The sequence below is a fragment of the Microcaecilia unicolor genome, chromosome 7 (assembly GCF_901765095.1).
Source record: "Microcaecilia unicolor chromosome 7, aMicUni1.1, whole genome shotgun sequence".
In the NCBI taxonomy this organism is placed as follows: domain Eukaryota; kingdom Metazoa; phylum Chordata; class Amphibia; order Gymnophiona; family Siphonopidae; genus Microcaecilia; species Microcaecilia unicolor.
Window position 1 is genome coordinate 88,522,343 of NC_044037.1, and position 12,095 is coordinate 88,534,437.

Sequence of the window (12,095 nt, forward strand, 5' to 3'; positions counted from 1 at the left end):
TTAAACAGTCCATCTAATAGTTGACCACTTCATTAGTAAAAATCTAATTATGTAGACCGAAGCATTATCAAACATGACAAAATATCCTGTCATGACAATGCAACTGTAGGGGTCACTGTTCTGAAACTATACAATCCTGTTAAAAAAAACTTTCACATCTCTTATTCCTTCTAGCTAACTTGCAATATCTTTTCTATACATGCTGAACATTTCACATAACTTAGCTCATTACAAACTGATCTTCTCAAAAGGAAAATAGGTTAACAGGGACACCAGTTTGTTTTTCTTTGTTAAATTTGGAATACGCCCTTCTGACACAGGTATCAGGTCAGGAAGTGGTGGCTAATTGTTTAGGAGGAGTGGCAATCATTGGACTGGTGGGGGTGGCTGGTGTAGTACTTCCAGAGCACCAAGTCTCCAACTGTGAGAGCTTTTGGATGACTGGAGGCAGAGGCAAAGCTAAAGGCTATCAGTACCTCTCCTCTTGATGATTGAGAAATCATCACCTGTACAAATAATAATTAGCAGGGGGCAATTGATGAAGGGTATAACAGATTGAAAAGAAGGAAGCCAAATTAAAGCTAGTTATGCGTGTGAAGCTAAAATAAGGTCAGAGTGGGTACATAAGAAAATACCTGACCTAAGTGTGGACCTGGGGAGAAAAAGGGAATATATATATATATAACACAGAATGCAGTATAGGTAAACACAATAGAAGCAGTAGAAAGCCATATAATCAAGAGTCCCAAATTGTGCAGGAAGAATGTCCTGGAAGAAAAGGTGATGTAGAGTAAAAGTGCAAATGCAAAAGTATCCAGATGAGACAGGTGCAGGCCGAACTGGTGAGTCCACATTGGTGTAGTCAATTGTTCACGTGGGTCATCCGGTATCAGGTGTGAAGAATTCCATTTGGACCCTAAATTCTCGCTTAGGTTGTTATGATCTTAACCGGTTTGAGACAAGGCGTCCTATTGAAACATCTTCCCTTTGTAGCCGGGCTTACCCATGCAAGAAGGTGGTCTGCTCTGGATGCCTTAGACTTCTTGGATTAACTGGAGTAGAATGTAGTCTCAAGTTTGGAAGTTAGCAAGCAGAAGAGATTGAGGATATGTGGACACTAGTGCTCAACAATAGAGAAAGAAAAACAGTCAGAATAGCAGCGATAAAGGGATGGACCCCTAGTAGGTTTGTGTGGGAACAATTTCAAACAGCACAAAAACAAAAGAAAGTTAAAATGTCATAGCATTTCTTTCAGAAATGGTAGAGCAACACAGAATGTAAACAACAGTGTTGCAAATAAGGCAGTGAGAATAAGTAGAAATTTATGAAAAATCTAGAACCATAAATATCTATGCATACAGGATGAAGTATGGCTGAGTCAAGGTTTGTAGCAGACTTCACATATTATAGTGTCTGCAAAGGCATGTACGAAACATGAATTACAACATAAACATAGGCGTGTACATCTAATAAGGAGACAGAAAGCATGGAACAGAATGTGTATAAAAGAAAAAATAAATAAATAAATAGAGTGTAACAGTTGATCCAGTAAATGGAGTAGGTATGAATAATTATCCCTCCAAGAATGTAGCTGTAGGTGGCACTGATGGGAGACTAGTGTTGTAGCATGCTTCAAAAGGATGCCAACTCAGAGTAAAGAAGGAAAAAATAAAGTATGGAAGGCAGGACCGAATTAATGAAAGTAGTGTCTGTAAGGGTAATGTGGAATAATAAATATAGTACTATTGTAGCCCATTAAAAAAAGTGTAGTAGAAACAGGATAGGAAATACATTTTCCTAATTCAAAACATTTGAACATAACTCTACACCTTCTGCGACATCCTCGCACCACCGCGACATGCGTTAAAACCCGCTAAATGTTCTGTTATGTACATTTCCTACAATATGCACCTGTAAAAGGGACATCCAATTGACACATAAACAGCTAAAAAAACATTTTAACATTCTGAAACTTTCTATATCAAATTACCCTTTCTGTAACCGTACACCCATAATATACCCCATAAATGAATGGGATTGTGTCAAACAACCATATTGCTTTCTTAGAAATCTCCCAACAATTCAAACATAACTGGAAATCTGTATAATGGAATCCCCCTCTGGTGGCTAAAATAAGAAATAAAACAGTTCTCAAATGCAGAAAGGAGGGGTGGAGGGGTGGTGGAAGGGGGGCTAGAGGGGGGAGAGGAGGGAGGGGTTGTAGGGTGGTGGAAGGGGGCTAGAGGGGGGAGAGGAGGGAGGGGTTGAGGGGTGGTGGAAGGGGGGCTGGAGGGAGAGAGGAGGGAGGGGTTGTAGGGTAGTAGAAGGGAGCGAGAGGGGGGAGAGGAGGGAGGGGTTGTAGGGTGGTGGAAGGGGGCAAGAGGGGGAAAGGAGGGAGGGGTTGAGGGGTGGTGGAAGGGGGTTGGAGGGGGGAGAGGAGGAGGGGTTGTAGGGTGGTGGAAGGGGGGCTAGAGGGGGGAGAGGAGGGAGGGGTTGAGGGGTGGTGGAAAGGGGGCTGGAGGGGGAGAGGTGGGAGGGGTTGTAGGGTGGCAGTTTTCTTATCTCTTATCCAATTATGACCAAGTTTCAGCTCTCTTATCTCCAAACTTCGCTTACCCTTAAATTGAACTTTTCTTCACCTGGCCCAATTATTTTTATAGTTTCTCAGTATGCCTATGTCCAGCTATACACAACCCTTGCCAACTTTGTAACTCTGCCAAGGTTAAGCAGGCTGTCACATTTCTTCAGTGAAGTATCAGGACTGAAAGATGCTATGATTTTAGAGGCCTAGTTTACTTTAGAAAGCCTGAACCTGTTTTTCACTGCATTCAATTTGTGACGATTATTTACAGTGATCTACCTTTTTGCTGGAGAGATGCTGATGTGGATGTTGCTGCCGCCAGAGTACCATGTCAGTTCTCTAATAGAACAGTAGAGGGCTCAGGACAGGTAAAAGCAGAGGCATGGTGTAGCCCTTTAAGGATATGGCTGTGGCTCTTGTGGGCCCTGGGGGACAAATGAGTACATTTTGAGCAGGGTGACATGTTTGTTAAGGCCCCAGACAATGGACACACATAGTGGGTGTCAGAGAAGGCCATGTTCTTGGAGCATTGTGGGCACTTCTTAAACCCCAGCTTATTTTGTTTGTCCTTCATGCTTTTATTAATTTCTTTTTCTGTTTGTCATCTAGCATGGTAAAATGAATAAAAGGAATTGCAACCAAGGAGCAGAATGTGTCTGGTAGGTTCAAGCAGGTGAAAGAGTGACAATACCTCTAGGTGGCTGCATAATAACATACGCTCAGAAAGTCTTCCAGATTGTCTGAGCTCTGAGGGAGCAGGCCCAACCTGGCAATGTTATGCTATTATAACAGCTATGAATGGCTATTCTGCTTGTCCACAAGAAATGCTGGATTATAGATATACACTTTCTTTATTTTATTTTTTTTGACGTTTTACTGCTGCTGCTGTTCCAGGTGCTAGTATGCCCAAATAGAAACATGGCAGAAGCCAAAATTTGTTGTTACCATTGTGATATAGTTTTTTCAGCAACAAATACTGTCGGTCTCTTCTGTACAGCCAGCCATTGTGGATGTGTAACGGAGTTGGACAAGAATAGCATTAACAGATACATTTTAAGTGGCCCTCTTTTGGCATTGTTTGACTGTTATCAGTATATATATGCATTGTACAGCAGCATCTGCTTATTACTGATTTATATTTTTGACCAAAGATTGCTTTATGTCAGATTTCACAGTGAGTGACTTTTCTGCCCTAGTGCACTTTAGATGGTTCACAGGTTTGGAAAAAAATGGTAGCTCAAGTAAGGCAAGGGGCTTTGCAAAGTTTCCTCATTTCTAATATTTTGTGATTTGCTTGATATACATAGGAGGGGTTTTTTTGTACAAAACCTTAAGTGTTTTGCTATTTTGTTACTTGGTTTTGTAATTGGGATTTTTTGATTTGGTTATGCAAATAATCTAAACAATCTAGCATTTATTATTTCCACCCTGTTCTTCCATTGTCTTGTTTTAGGTGCGATGCATGCTGGTTATCCTGTAATGGGCTCGGATGCTTTCTGTAGATCTGTAATAGACAAGAGTTTTATACTAAGCAGAGGGAGCTGGGGAGCCATTCATGAGCTCTGTCACAATATTGATCATGGGGGCTGGACATTGCAAAATCACACCCTGGAAGCAACCAACAATCTGTTTGTTGTGTATGTCCATGAAAAAGCACTGGAGATCCAAAGACAGTCTGCTCATCCGGCACTTAAACCAAAGGAAAGAGATCAACGAATAAGAGATTACATAAAAAATGGTGCTAATTTGAAAAACTGGAATGTGTTCACTTGTCTGGAAACCTACTTACAGGTAATTAGTGAAGAAAAGGAACTTTGCTTATGATTTTATTAACTGTGTGTATAGAATAACTAAAGAGAAGATGGATAATAGCAATGAAACACAGTGAATCGGAACGCCATTCCCAACTCATGAGAACCAGATTTACTTAAGTTTCTCCCAGTCTGGAATCATTTTATAAATATGCACAGGGATGGAAAGTGAATGCATACTTTTCATCTCTGTAGACTTAGCCAAATTTTCCATATATATGTCTGCTGTGAAATTTATCACAAACAAAACTATGCCCTTACATTTAGACCAAATAAATTGGGGTGTGCAATTTGTCCTGGTTACATTATGCATATACTCTGGAATTTTTAAAAGTACATTGCTTCTTCAAACAGCAATAAACTTATGCATATGCACTCTGTATGCATGCAAGCTTATCACATAGGAGGTAATTTTATAAGAAGGTACCTATATTAAAGCAATAAAAGGAAATTATTTTATGCTGTTTTATGAAGGTAGCATCGGTGCCTATGTGCCTTATGGGCTCATTTTCAAAGCAGAAAAACATCTATAAAGTGACATAAAGCAGCATTTGGACGTTTTTCTCACAAAAACGTCCAAATCAGTATTTTTGAAACCTATTTTTAGACATTTTTCTCTGAAGTCTGTCAGAAGTGTGTCCAAATCTCAAGGGTGTGTGTCAGGGGTATGTTCAGAGCAGGACTTGGGTGTTCCTAAGACCTAGACATTTTTCAGCCATAGTGGAACAAAACAAAACCTAAACATGACCAAGACTGAGCTTGTTTCCACCTAAACCAACCTCTCCTCTTCCTCCATTCTCTATTTCTGTGGATAACACTCTCATTCTTCCTGTCTCATCAGCCTGTAACCTTGGGGTCATCCTCGACTCCTCCCTCTCCTTCTTTGCACATATTCAGCAGACTGCTAAAACCTGTCGTTTCTTTCTCTATAATATCACCAAATTTCGCCCTTTCCTCTCTGAGCACACTACCAGAAACCTCATCCACACTTATCACCTCAGACTATTGCAACTTGCTTCTCACAGGTCTCCCACTTAGCCTTCTCTCTCCTCTTCAATCTGTTCAAAATTCTGCTGCACGACTAATATTCCGCTAATGTCGCTATGCTCATATTAGCCCTCTCCTCAAGTCACTTCACTGGCTCTCTATCCGTTTCCGCATACAGTTCAAACTCCTCTTATTCACCTATAAGTGCATTCACTCTGCAGCTCCTCAGTACCTCTCCACTCTTATCTCTCCGTACACTCCTCCCCGGGAACTCCGTTCACTGGGTAAATCTCTCTTATCTGCACCCTTCTCCTCCACCGCTAACTCCAGACTCCGTTCCTTTTATCTTGCTGCACCATATGCCTGTAATAGACTTCCTGAGCCAGTATGTCGAGCTCCAACTCTGGCCGTCTTCAAATCTAAGCTAAAAGCCCACCTTTTTGATGCTGCTTTTAACTCCTAACCCTTATTCACTTGTTCAGAACCCTTATTTTATCATCCTCACTTTAATATTCCCTTATCTCTTATTTGTCCTGTTTGTCTGTCCTAATTAGTTTGTAAGCTCTGTCAAGCAGGGACTGTTTCTTCATGTTCAAGTGTACAGCGCTGTGTACGTCTAGTAGCGCTATAGAAATCATAAGTAGTAGTAGTAGACATTTTTCTCTGAAGTCCTTCAGAAGTGCGTCCAAATCTCAAGGGGGTGTGTTTAGTGCAGGACTTGGGTGTTCCTAAGACCTAGACGTTTTTCAGACATACTGGAACAAAACAAAACCGTCCAGGACTAAAACTAAGACGTTTTGAGCTAGACCTGTTTTTATAACTAATAAGGCACAAAAAGGTGCCCTAAACAACCAGATGGCCACTGGAGGGATTCAGAGGTGACCTCTCCTTATTCCCCCAGTGGTCACTAACTCCCTCCCACCCCCCAAAAATGTGATGAAAAACATTACTTTCCAGCCTCAGATTTTATACTCAGGTCCATTAGAACAGCATGCAGGTAACTGGAATAGTCTACTGGTGGGTGCAGTGTAGTGGAGAGACAGGTGGACCCAGGCCCCTATGTCTCCCTACCTGTTATACTTTTGGAGGAAACTGTGAGTCCTCCAGAATTCACCAGAAACCCACTGTACTCACATATAGGTGCCCCTTTCACCCGTAAGGGCTATGGTAGTGGTGTACAGTTGTGGGTAGTGGGTTTTGGGGGGCTCAGTAGACAAGATAAGGGAGTAATGGTGAGGTGAGTACCTGGGTGCATTTTATAAAGTCCACTGCAGTGCACCCTAGGGTGCCCTATTGCTTTCCTGGGATGTCTAGGGGACCAGTCTACTAAAAATGCTGGCTCCTGCTATATCTCAATGGCTTGATTTTGTGCGTTTTGCACTTGGATGTTTTTTGTTTGAAAATGGACCAAAAAACTAAACGTCCAAATCACAAAACCTTGTATTTTCGAAAACAAGAGATAGACTTTTTCTTTTTTTTAAATGGCCTTCTTTCCTATTCAGATTTTGGATGTTTTTTTTGCAAAACATCCAAAGTTGGACTTAGATGTCTTATCAAAAATGCTCCTCTTTGTAAACTAAGCACCCAGCACCAGGCCCAATAACACACAAGTTCCCATGCATAAATTTATATGTACTCTAATGAAGGTGTAAATGTGTTTATGTAAGCTATGCATGTACCTAGATACAGTATTTTATTTTTAAAAATATGCTTGCACATCACAACTCCAGCCCAACTACACCCCTAGGAATACCTACAACCAGTATAAGTATGTTCAATCTTTTCAGCCCACATACTTAAGGGCACGTATACAACCACACAACCCTTTTCTTTTGTAAAGTGGGATTTACAAGTGAGAAAAATCTTTATAAAATTGGCCAGGCTATTCTGTAACAGGCTATTTTTGCATGTAAAGCAATGCTAACCCATTGAAATGGAAAATCACCCCCTGTAAATGGTTAAAAAGCTAGTCAATCAGGTTGTTGGGGGTTAATTCATCCATTCTAAGGCAAGAAGATATGCCATGATAAATAAGGAAGTAACCCAATACTACATCGGGAAAGACATTGAAAAGCTGGGGGAAATGTAATTTTTTTTTTTTTTTGGGGGGGGGGGGGGGGGGTTGCCGGGTTTTTGAAGCCTGGATTGGCCGCTGTCGGAGACAGGATGCCAGGCTTGATGGACCCTTGGTCTTTCCCAGTATGGCGGTGCTTATGTGCTTATGTGATACAACAACTGAATATAAACTTGCAGTTACTCGTTTGCTTGTATATATTTCCACATAGCATATAAAGATAACTACCTTACAATTGTTATCCCTACATAATTCTTTTGCTAGAGCATTGTGATACTTAAGAAAAAAGATTTGAGGTGGGACCAGAACCAATAAAGGTAACTCAAGAGAAAAGATACCCACAAAGAAGCTCAAACCAGAAAATTGTTGCTGCTAATGGATTCCGTTATCAGGAGGCATTACCTGTGGAACACAGTTTAAGGGGCCCAACGAAGTAAAATGCCTTCCAAAATCCTCAGCTACCAGAAATACCAGCCAGATATTGACTATAATCAGAGAAGAGATTAAAGGGCTCATTTTTGAATCAGAAAAACATTCAAAAAGTGGCACAAATTGGCATTTGGACATTTTGCTTGCCAAAACGTTTAAATCGCTATTTTCAAAACACATTTTTAAATGTTTTGCTATGCAAGTCATCGACAGTGCATTCAAATCACAAAGGGGCCTGTCGGGGGCATGGTGGGAGCAGGATTAGGGTGCTCCTAACACATGGACATTTTTCTGCCATAATGGAACAAAACCAAAATGTCCAGGGCTACAATTTAGACATTTGGGTCTAAATCTGTTTTTATCACGACTAAGTTAGAAAAATGTGCCCTAAATGGGATTAAGGCATGACCCCTTCATTACTCCCCCAGTGGTCACTGACCCCCTCCCACCCCCTACCCCCCAAAGATGTGAAAGAAACAATACATACCAGCCTCTGTACCAGCATCAGAAGTTATGGCCAGTTATATTTAGAGCAGCAAGCAGGTCCCTGGAGTAGCCTAGTGGTCAGTGCAGTGCATTGTAGAGAAGGGGGCCCAGGCCCATATCCCACTCTCCCTGTTACACACTTGTGATGGAAAGTGTGAGCCCTCCAGAGCTCACCAAAAACCTACTGTACCCACATGTAGGTGACACTTGCAGCCATAATGTCTATTGTTGTGGTGTACAGTTTATCTATTTATTGGGATTTATTAACCGCCTTTATGGAGAGATTCACTTAAGGCGGTGTGCAGTAGGTACTGTTTAACATCAAACTTACAATTTTGTTAACAGTATAAAAATAGTAAAATGAACAAGCATAAACATAAAACCAATGAAAAAGGAAAACCTGAAAACTGCAAATTGAAACCTAATAATAGGATTACCATGAAACAGGATGAAAATAGATACAGTTTAACAGCACTGAAATTCAAATAACAGAGATATAATAAGATGCAAGCATAATAGTAATGAAATATCTAATAAGCACACAATTAGAACATTCAAATAGCATCGCTATGATACTAATGCTTTTCTGCAATATAGTTTATCATATAGCTGAGGGGCCAAATGCAGATATATAGATGGGAACAAGATGCATGGTACAGAATCAGTAGGGATAAATAAATGGGTGGCTAAACTAAAAGCAAGTTCTTTGTATAGTTAATCAAGATATAATGGACTAGTCTAAGTTATAGTATGTGTAGCAAGCTAGTCCAGGTGCAGAATGGGTGTATAGTCAGTCACCCTATGTATTAAAGGCTTTGGAGAAGAGCCAGGCTTTTACCTGCTACCTAAAGTAGAGGTAGTCTTGAGTTATACATAGCCCCGCTGGGAGTAAATTCCAGAGCATGGGGGTTACTCCTGAGAAGACTCGCTGGTAGGTATCACATCATACAATTTCTTTTGATGAGGGGACAGATAGGAGGTCTTAAAGGTATGTAAAGAGCTAACTTATTCTTTTCATACTCTGGCCCATTTTGTCTGAAAGCTTTGAAAATCAAAGATAGTTTAAAATTTAGCCCTGGAAGGTACTGGTAGCCAGTGTGGTTTTTGCAGGAAGGGTGTGATATGGTCACGCCGTATGCAACCTTCTATCAATGGCTTGATTTTGTGCACTTTTCACTTAGACGTTTTTTTTTTTTTTAATGGTCTAAAAAGATAGAGGCACTGAGCACAAAAACATCTAACAAATGGCCTTTATCGAAACAAAAAGATAAACGTTTTCTGTTTTGAAAATCGCTATATTTGCCACTTGAATTTGGGACGTTTTGAGCAAAATGTCCAAAGTTGGATTTAAACGTTATATCAAAAACACCCCTCCATGGATTCTATTTCTAATGTTGTTATCCATCTGGGAACAAATGACCTAGCCAATAATACCCTACTTGTAGCACAAACAGCTTTCCAGGAGCTGGGGGAAAGGTTAAAACCTTTGGTATGGACTGTAGCTTTTTCTGAAGCACTACCTATTTATGGAAAAGGAGAGGAAAGATTTCAAAATACTGAGAACTTCAATAAGTGTCTCAAAGCCTGATGTCACCAAGAAGATTTTAGATACATAGGAAGATGGGGGCAATACATGGAAAAACAAAAGACTATATTGTAATAATGGGCTGCATCTCACCGTGGCAGGAAAAGAATTCTTGGTGACAAAGTCAGACGTGTTTCTAGGCATTTAAACTAGAAGATCGGGGTGACATATGGAAGCAGGTAAATTCAGGTAGTCACCCCCAGCAAAAGACAAGATGTGACAGTAGTAAAAGATACAGATAAGAAGGGACCCGACACAGTCCATGTTTTGGTGTATATCAACGCCTACATCAGCAGCAGCAACAATGGGGAGAGACAAAGGAGAATCTCAGAATTGAGATCGGAGGTACAGAATTAGTAATTTGACCCCTGATGTAGGCGTTGATATACGCCGGAACACGGACCGTGTCGGGTCCCTTCTTATCTGCATCAATAAAAGATTGTTGGATAACATCTCCAGTGTTGGATTCGTCCTTATTCAGCCTCTACTTCTGTCTGCTAAAGAATTCCATGAGCCATTCTCTGTGTGCTTTTCCCACTTGCCTTTCTGATATCAGAAGAAGAATGAGGGCCTGTAACCCGTGACAGTCTCCTCAGAGTGTCTCTGCTGTTAGACCACATTCATTACAGAGATGTCAGGAATAAAAGTTCTTTCCTTGAGTAAAATACTATTTTCTCACAGAAATGTTTTCTTTTTCTTTTGTTATTGCTCATCCCGAATGCATGTTTTGAAGGCATTCCCATGTTGAGGGAAACAAGCTGCACATTTTAAGCAAGCAAAACAATGCATTTGGTTTTGTTTTGCTTATTCCAGCAAGCCCCTGGGTAAAACTTGCACTCAGAGTTTCCCAAAATGTAACCAGTTTGATTATTTCACTTACAGTGTGCCAGTCAACCAGAAGCATTTTGTATGTGATAGTTACGTCAAGGACATGTGTTCACTAACAAGACAATAATGGAAGCCCATTCCATGGCTGAATTAGGAAGTTGGAGCTTTAATTATTGTCCAACCTGTCCATGGGTAGAAATATGCATTGTTTAGCAAAGCATGTACATTTACCCACAGAAAGTAGGCATAGTTCCCTGGGAAGGGAGAAAATAGGCTAAAGACCAAGGCTCAGTGATTATATAAACTATTTATACATAAAATCTGTTGATAATTATTCCAGGGGACACTATTCAAATCAAAAGCTTGTATGGACTGTTGATTATTACAGGCAAAAGTACCTGCAAATTGTTCACCAACATGGGGCATATTTATTTCTGACCTCTAAATATGTATCTTTTGCTCCTAAGCTGCAGGAAGGCTTTGGCTGGGATCCCTTCTTCAGAATGTTTAAAGAGTACAAAAGATTGGGAAAAATCAATGAAAATATCAAATACAGAATGAACCTGTGGAATGAAATGTTTTCAAATGCAGTGGAGAAGAATTTGACTGAATTCTTTAGGATGTGGGGGTGGCCAATTGATGAGAATGTCTCCAGGCAACTGGAAATTTTTCCAGAGTGGGAGCAAAACCCAATGAAGAAATATGTTAACTCAGTATGATGACAAGGCAAGGGCAGTGAAGGATTCTAAAGAGAATGGAAGAGAACGAGATACCAGCAATTACCATCTTACACCATGAAGCAACATTTACCGTAATCTAGTACTCGTGAGGTGTCTCTGAACATAGCAATAAAATAGCCATTTCTGCAATTTTCAGGTTTCTCTTCTGATTTATTAAAAAAATATTACAAAATTTATAGTCTGCCTAATCACAAAGGTTTAAGGCAGACATATATATAAACATAACATAACTTCAGAATTTGTATTCCACATGTACCTCAGTTCTAAGCAGATCACAAAGAAAACCAGCACAATAACTGGAAATTAGATAATAAAAAACATGAAATTAAAATTGAAATCCACAACTGTATAAGTAACAACTAATTATTAATTGACACTGATCACATTTCAAGTAACATTATCCTGATTTCTAATCCTTATAAAATACATATTTCTGAAACAAAATAGTTTTGCTTGTTTCCGATCTGATGAAGAAGGGCAACCTTCAAAAGCTAATCAAGAAATGTATTGTTATGTCCAATAAAAAAGGTATCATCTTATTTTCTTTTCCATGTTTTATTTTGTTTGATTTCTA

The 12,095-nt window shown here is 40.0% G+C and overlaps 1 pseudogene; it reads left to right on the forward strand.

Moving 5' to 3' along the window:
* Window positions 1-11,500, forward strand: part of LOC115475006 — a 132,933-nt pseudogene extending 121,433 nt beyond the window's left edge.
* Window positions 11,501-12,095: the final 595 nt, after the last annotated feature.